The following is a 6,883-nucleotide window of genomic DNA, read 5'->3' as shown; positions in this document are numbered from 1 at the left end:
CTGCGGGGTCCCCCTGTGCCCAGGGCTGCTGGCAGCCCTTGGTTAAGTCAGGTCTGTGAAATGGAGAGAGGAGAGAAGAGTTGAGGGAAGGGATCTGCATGTAGTGTGTAATGCTTTTATGAATTGGGTCTTTAATAATTTACACTGCCAGTTTAATACTTTGAATACAAATTATCTCACCCATATGCTGTGCTGACAAACATAAAAATGGAGTAATCAAAGCTGTAATAGCACTACAGCAAAAAGACATAAAATGCCACTAGAAGGCTTAGGATAAATTATTGCATGCACACGCTGGCTCTATGGCTCCCTGGTGCCAATGGATGCGTTGCAATTTTTTCCTCAGACTTTGCATTCAGGCTGGAGGAGTGGTGCAGTACCAGGTGTGCCACGTGCAGTTCTGCGAGCTGGGCAGTGCTGAACAAAGAGGAGGAGAGGGAAAGGCTCAGAGCAATTTAAATTCTGCTCTGGCGTTCTATGGGCTGAGAATATAGTCCTGATATTTGTAAGGAGCCCCTTCCTCCTCCAGCAGGGTTATTTGCATGTATGATAAGCAGCAGTGTTGGCTTGCCATCTTCAGGCGACTGTCTTGAATTGCGCAGCATCCCGAGCAGCCCTGCACATCCTGGGCAGCCCAGGACCCGCTGCACCCGTGCCAGGTGCCTGGCCATGGCTCCTGGCTGCCTCCCATCTGGGGATGGGCTGTGTGTGCTGTGTCCCACTGGGTGCCCAGAGGGCTGGCTGCAGCCTGGCACCATGAGAGCTCGGGCAGTGGGCAGCATTGCGCTGGGGGAGCTGTGAGTTTTGTACTGTTTCACTCCTATCTTCACTCATGCCTCTAATGCTGAGCTCTGTGGGGCTGGAGGAGGGGAAAGAGGCCAGGCTGCCCCTGGGCTGAGGTTAGTGCTGACAGAGGGGCTCCTGGGTGCTACCAGCAGCTCCACACTATGGTTTCAACTGTGTAGCATCATTTTAGTGAGCATCTGCTGGCATGAGGACACAGATGTGTAGCAGGGTGAGCAGGAGTGCAGAGCATTGTGCTTATGGGGATGAGCTGTGTTTGTGGATGTCAGTAGATTGCGTGCTGTGGCTTGTGACAAAGGCTCTGCTCTTACATACCGGTCTGTTTCCTGGTGCCACATCACAGAGATGTCAATGTGCTGGCTAATCTTTTGTAGAAAGAGCCATTTAAGTCTTATATTTGCATACGCTGGATTTCTCAGCTATCAAGGTTACTCCATGCAGTAATCCATCCTGCGCTTCTAATGCGATCAGTGAGAAATGAAGCTTCTTCCCAAAGAAATCACCAGCGGCTGTGCTCTGGCAGTGCCACGGCCTTTCCTGCAGGCAGAAGAGCTGGATGGCTCATCCAGTACAGCCACAGGGCTGGGTTCCAGCCCCACATAGTGAGGGCTCATGAATGGGTGTATATTCACATCCCTAACATGGGTGCTGGCATGAGATGTGTAGGCCAGCTGTGCTGGCAGTGGGATGCAGGGCTGGGGGTACCCAGCTCTTCCCCTGGGGCTGTGTGGGCAGTGGGAGGTGCAGGTGTCATCCAGCTTCCTGGAAGAGCTCATCCCATCAACAGATCGTCTGGAGAACGTGGCCCTACCTGATCCTTCAGCTCTGCAAATAGAGCGGCTGGATCAGGACTGTGATGAGAAATATCACTATTCTCATCCACAGAGGAGTTTTCAGCATAAAAGCTTTGATATGACTCATAGAGCATAACATCTATTTCTGCACGCAAGGTAAATATTTCCCCCTCTGAATGTCAAAGCAGTGTAGTTTCATGTGACACCCTCCATTTGTTTAAGTCTGGGGATGACAGTAATGCATCTGTGTTCCCTAACTCTTACCCCCACTGCCACAAGGCTGGCCTCCCTCCCAGCGCTGACCTTCCACTGTCAGTGACTGCCCCATGTTTTCCTTTGCAGAGGAAGAAACACAAGGCACCTTGATGCAGCCCTGCTGGGGAAGGCAGGGAGGAGACGCATCATGTTTAACCCTGATAGATGATGATTTCACGCTGATCTGCTTGCTATGGCTGCAGGACCTGTTGCTGTGCCCTACACTGACTGCTGGTGGCCAGAGGTCCCCAGCAAGGAGCCCTGGAGCTTTGCTTTTTTACAGCTTAACAGAGTCCTGTCCACTTTTGCTATTCTGGAGGGGTGAGGAGGTTTGCTCTCTTAGGGGAGGCAGAACTAAGCACAGCCTAGTGATGCCCACAGTGTTGCCAGGGCTGCCAGCCAAGTCTCCCACCATAGCATGGGCTGAGCTCATAGTGCTGCAGCCTGGCTTGGCTGTACGTGTCGTCTCTTTTGCTGTCTGCATCATTTTCTTTTTTTTTTTTTTTGCTTCCCTTCTTTAAAGGACTCTGCATCTGAGGCTGCTGCACAGTGATGGCAGCGTTATTGTTTGCAGTGATTTCTATTTCCATAGCTCCAGAAGAGACCGGAGCCCTGCTGGGCTGAGTGCTGCACGCACCATGACAAAGAGACAGTCCCGATGCCAAACAACTTGCAGTATTCTCCTTAATGTAAGGAATGTGAAATTAAGATCGCTATAGCAACACCCTGCTCACACTGCATATATAGAAACGCCTTGTCAGTCTTTACATATATATATATATATATATATATATATATATATATATATATATATATACATATACACACACACAAATGTAAGACACATACAAACTCTAAATATCCCTGGCAATTTTCTCCTGCAGTGGAGGTGATGTCTGGGTTGCAGCCCTCTGCCCTGCTCCCTGTGAGCTGTGCCCTCACATGGGATCTGTATCCAGCCCAGGTGCCAGGCGCTGCCCCTCCATGCAGCGTGACATGGGGCAGTGCTGCACACCAGTTTTCTTTTGGCGTGCCAAACCTGTAAGGCTTTACAGACAGATTTGAAACTCCAAATTTGCTTCTTCCAGGCAGAGTTTCAGGGGTGTGGAGTGAACCTGAGACATGTAAGTTCCTCTCTTTTCTCCTCTTCCCCCTTTTTTCCCTTTTCTAAAGATGTGTTAAATGAAATTTCACACCTGTTATATGAAGCCTGGCTTGGGCTTCTGTGTGGCTGCATAAAGCTGGGGCTGGAGTGCCTGTGGCAGAGCAGAGCGACAGGAGGCAGACACTGGCAGCTCGGTCCCTGTAAAGCCACAGGAATTCAAGTATGACTTTCATCTTGCCATAAAGGTAAGTGCAGCTACTGATCAAGGTGAGCTTTTCCACCAAAGGAATCCCAAAGCAGGCAGCTGTCCCACGTGGGAGATGTGTGGGGTGCCCAGAAGGAGCAGGAGATGAGTCCCCAACAGAGTTGGGGCTGGGGGCTCCTCTGGATAAGGACTGGCTGTGGTGGGCAGGAGCACTGCTGGTGGGATTAATACTGACCTGCGGAGCCTGTGGAAATGCTGCTGGGCTCAGCGCAGAGCTGGTGTTGTGTGGGAGGTTTCCTAATGGAGCTTCCATGGGGAGGGCACTGGGAGCACAGGGGTCCAGGAGGTTACTGACCAAAACGTGGCCAGTGGAGAAATGGAAAAGGCGGTCGGCCATCTCTGTCTGTGCCAGCAGTCCCACAGGGCTCTGATAACGCACTCTTTTTCTCCTGACCTCTGCATTTCTATCAGCTGTTTTAGCAAGTCTGACACCAGGAATGCAATCAGGGCTCTGCACTCCTATTTATGCTTTCACCCAGCAATTTGCAGTGGGCTGTCGAGCACTCTGCTCGTAATTGACAGCAGAAAGCAATACACTTCATAAGAGGAAGTGTCTCCGTCAGTGGCTGGATCCGTGCAGGCTATTTCCCATAATGAGGATGAAGAAAAGAGGCCTTTGCAAGCAGCTGCAGGTAGCAGAGCCCCTTGCTGTGGGTGCAGTGGTGCCGCTTAGTGTGCAATTAAGAACCATGACAGCTTTGTACCAATGGAAGAGGAGGGAGGATGTTGACAGGAGTGATGGTACACCAGGCTGGGTAAGCAAGCACAGGTAGCTGGGCTGGCTCTGCTGTGTGGAGCTGGGGAGGGTGCTGGGGCTGCAAAAGAAATGCCTGCAGGTGAGGGGTACCCGGGATTTCCATGTCCTGTCTCCTTGTGGGCTGGTAACTGTCTCTTTTATTGGGGCTGAAGCACAACCAGGGTACAAGCTTAAGTCCCTGTTCTGAACACAGCTGGAGGAAAACCAGGTGAGACCTTGGTGTGTCCAACCTCCAGCTCCCTCTGAACAGGACAGGATACTGGGCTTAGGGCTAGAAGGAAGAACTGGCAGAACCAGGAGGGAGGAGGGGGGCTAATAGTCATGGGACAAGCAGGAGCCACCCCGCAGCATCCCTGTGGGCACCAGTGCTGGCACTGTGCAAGCAGTAGCATCCCTGCTTTCAAAAGGGACAGCAATGTGAGCGGTGGAAGGGAGCTGCCAGAAATCTCAATGGGAACAATATTGAGTGCTCTCTCTATTAAATTCTTTATTTTTAATATTTTCCTCTTTTTGCTCTGGAAGTCTCAGTTCCATGAGCAAGCCCTGTCTGCAGTCAGCCCCATGCAGCCACTAGACCAGGCACTACATTTGGGCTCACATGTGAGGAGGATGTTATCTTTGTGTATTTGACAAAAGTCAATGGTCTCTTTTACGCTGACAGAAATCAGTGTAGCAGTCAGCCCATCCCTGTACAGGGGAAAGAATCCTTCATTTATAAGCGATTCATTAAGTAGCATTAGAGCTGTCTCTGAAGACAAAATAATCTTTTTAAAGAGGACTCAAGGTACCGAGGAGGAAGATTAATGCCTCAGCTATCTTTCAATTATGCAAGCTTTCATTTGTTGCCATACACCTGGTTAACTCTTTCCGATCTGAACACAGTGGAGAAGGTAGGAGGGGAAGGCAGCGCTCCAGCCCTGTGTGCACCAGGTGTGTTCTGCTCCATCTTCCTCTGTGTATGTGTGTGTGTGCCATGTGTGCTTTGGGAATCACGGAGCTCTGGTTGCTGACCCTCATTTGGTCACCTTCTCCTGTGATCACACTTGCAGTTCTTGCACAATCAAACGAGCCTAACACTCTGAATATTTTTATTTCAGCATGATTTACATCAGAGGTTCTGACAAAGCATAATTAGGAAGGTCTTATTGATCCATCCACCTTCCTTTCTTTCCTTGCCACTGGTTCCTGGCACACCAGCTTTATCTTAATTGAAACTGTGAAGAGTCCATTTAGCAGGAAGGTGGGAGGAAACGGCCCGAGAGCGATCCATCTCAATTGCTCCGCCGATGAAAACAGTTGCTCACTCCATCTATCATAATTTCTTCTGAGTGTCATAGGGAGATGGGCTGTTCTAACTGTGCAGATGCGCCCAGCAGAGCTGCTCACCAGGGCTCTGTGCTGGAGAAATGACTGCTTGGTGAAGCCCTCAGTTTTGCACCGAAGAAAGTTACCAGGTAAAAAACATTTCTTACTTCATCATACTACTAAATATGTATGTATGTCCATATGTATTTATATATAACATAAGTGAGGCCAAAGACTTTGGGCATCTTCGATGCTTCCATGGTTGCTCTTGCCCAGGACATTGCCCAACAAGCAGCCCTGCTCTGCAGCTGTGGGGAGCAGTGGGTTTATGACACCCTGCATCAGGTCATTCAGCAACTGTGCTCATTGGCACCATAGGGCTGGACCCCATGGGGCACCCAGCTCTGCAGCCGCCTCGATGGGGGGCTGAAGCAGCATGAGCAGGTTTGATGCTGGCAGGAGATGGTCAGTCTGGTGTGGGTTTGCTGGGACTCTTGAAAGCCTCCCAGCTGGCAGAGAGGAGATGGCATCACACACATCTGCTGAAAGTGCAGCTTTGCCTTTGATTTCAGCCAGAATTCCTTAGGTTCAGCAGCCAGCAAACCTGAGCCACCTGCATTTCAGCCAAGGTCCTTGGAAATCACAGCCCACATCTGAAAACGTCTTAAAGTGGTGAAAACAGCACAGACCAGACCACTTGGAAGTCAAGAGCTGCTGAAAGGACGTGTGTGTGGGAGCTACGCCGAACTGCAGGTGAGTCCTGGGCATGGACGCAAAAGGCTGTGCAGAAAGAAAGATGTTCAGTATAGACTGAAAATATTTGCAAAATTGTGTGGCATTCTGCAAGTCCATGCAAGGGATGGGACAGGACGGGACAGGACAGGACAGGACAGGATAGGATAGGACAGGATAGGATAGGACAGGACAGGACAGGATAGGACAGGACAGGATAGGATAGGATAGGATAGGATAGGATAGGATAGGATAGGATAGGATAGGATAGGATAGGATAGGATAGGATAGGATAGGATNAGGATAGGATAGGATAGGATAGGATAGGATAGGATAGGATAGGATAGGATAGGATAGGATAGGATAGGATAGGATAGGATAGGATAGGATAGGACGGGCTAGAGAAGAATAGAATAGTTCGGGAAGAAGGAGCCTTTCATGTGTCCAATTGTCTTTCATTTGCTGCCACACACGTAGGTTAAGTCTTTCCGAGCTCACAAAGTCTCAGCACATCACTGAAGGTTTTATCCAAACGCCTCCTGCACACTGCCCCGTTCGGGCCAGCAGCCCCCTCCTTTGCAAGCCCGTCCGACGGCGCGGGGCAGCCGCGGCTCACCGCATCCCCACTAAAACCCGCCTTCTGGCTTTGCTTTCTAAACCGAGCGGAGAATGGATGCGGCCGTGGGACGCACACGTTCGCAGAGCGAACCCGACGGCGGAGCCTCGCTCTCCCATTCACGGCGGGACGGAGCGAAACCGAGTTTCCAACGCAGAGGGTGCGGGGGCCGCCCCGCAGGACACAGACCGCGGCCGGCGGAGCATCGAGCGGCGGTGCACGGTGCACCCCTCCGCTCCGGACCTCCGGG

The 6,883-nt window shown here is 50.9% G+C and overlaps 1 long non-coding RNA gene across 1 annotated transcript; it reads left to right on the top strand.

The window, feature by feature from the left end:
* Positions 1-442: 442 nt before the first annotated feature.
* Positions 443-6,883, top strand: LOC107312950. Its single transcript, XR_001554702.2, has 3 exons — positions 443-5,434; positions 5,858-6,038; positions 6,495-6,883. It is a non-coding gene; the product is annotated as an uncharacterized LOC107312950 (long non-coding RNA).

This window comes from Coturnix japonica, chromosome 4 (genome assembly GCF_001577835.2).
Source record: "Coturnix japonica isolate 7356 chromosome 4, Coturnix japonica 2.1, whole genome shotgun sequence".
Classification (NCBI taxonomy): Eukaryota; Metazoa; Chordata; class Aves; order Galliformes; family Phasianidae; genus Coturnix; species Coturnix japonica.
Note: the sequence above shows the minus strand (reverse complement) of the source record. Positions and strands in the feature narration are given on the sequence as shown.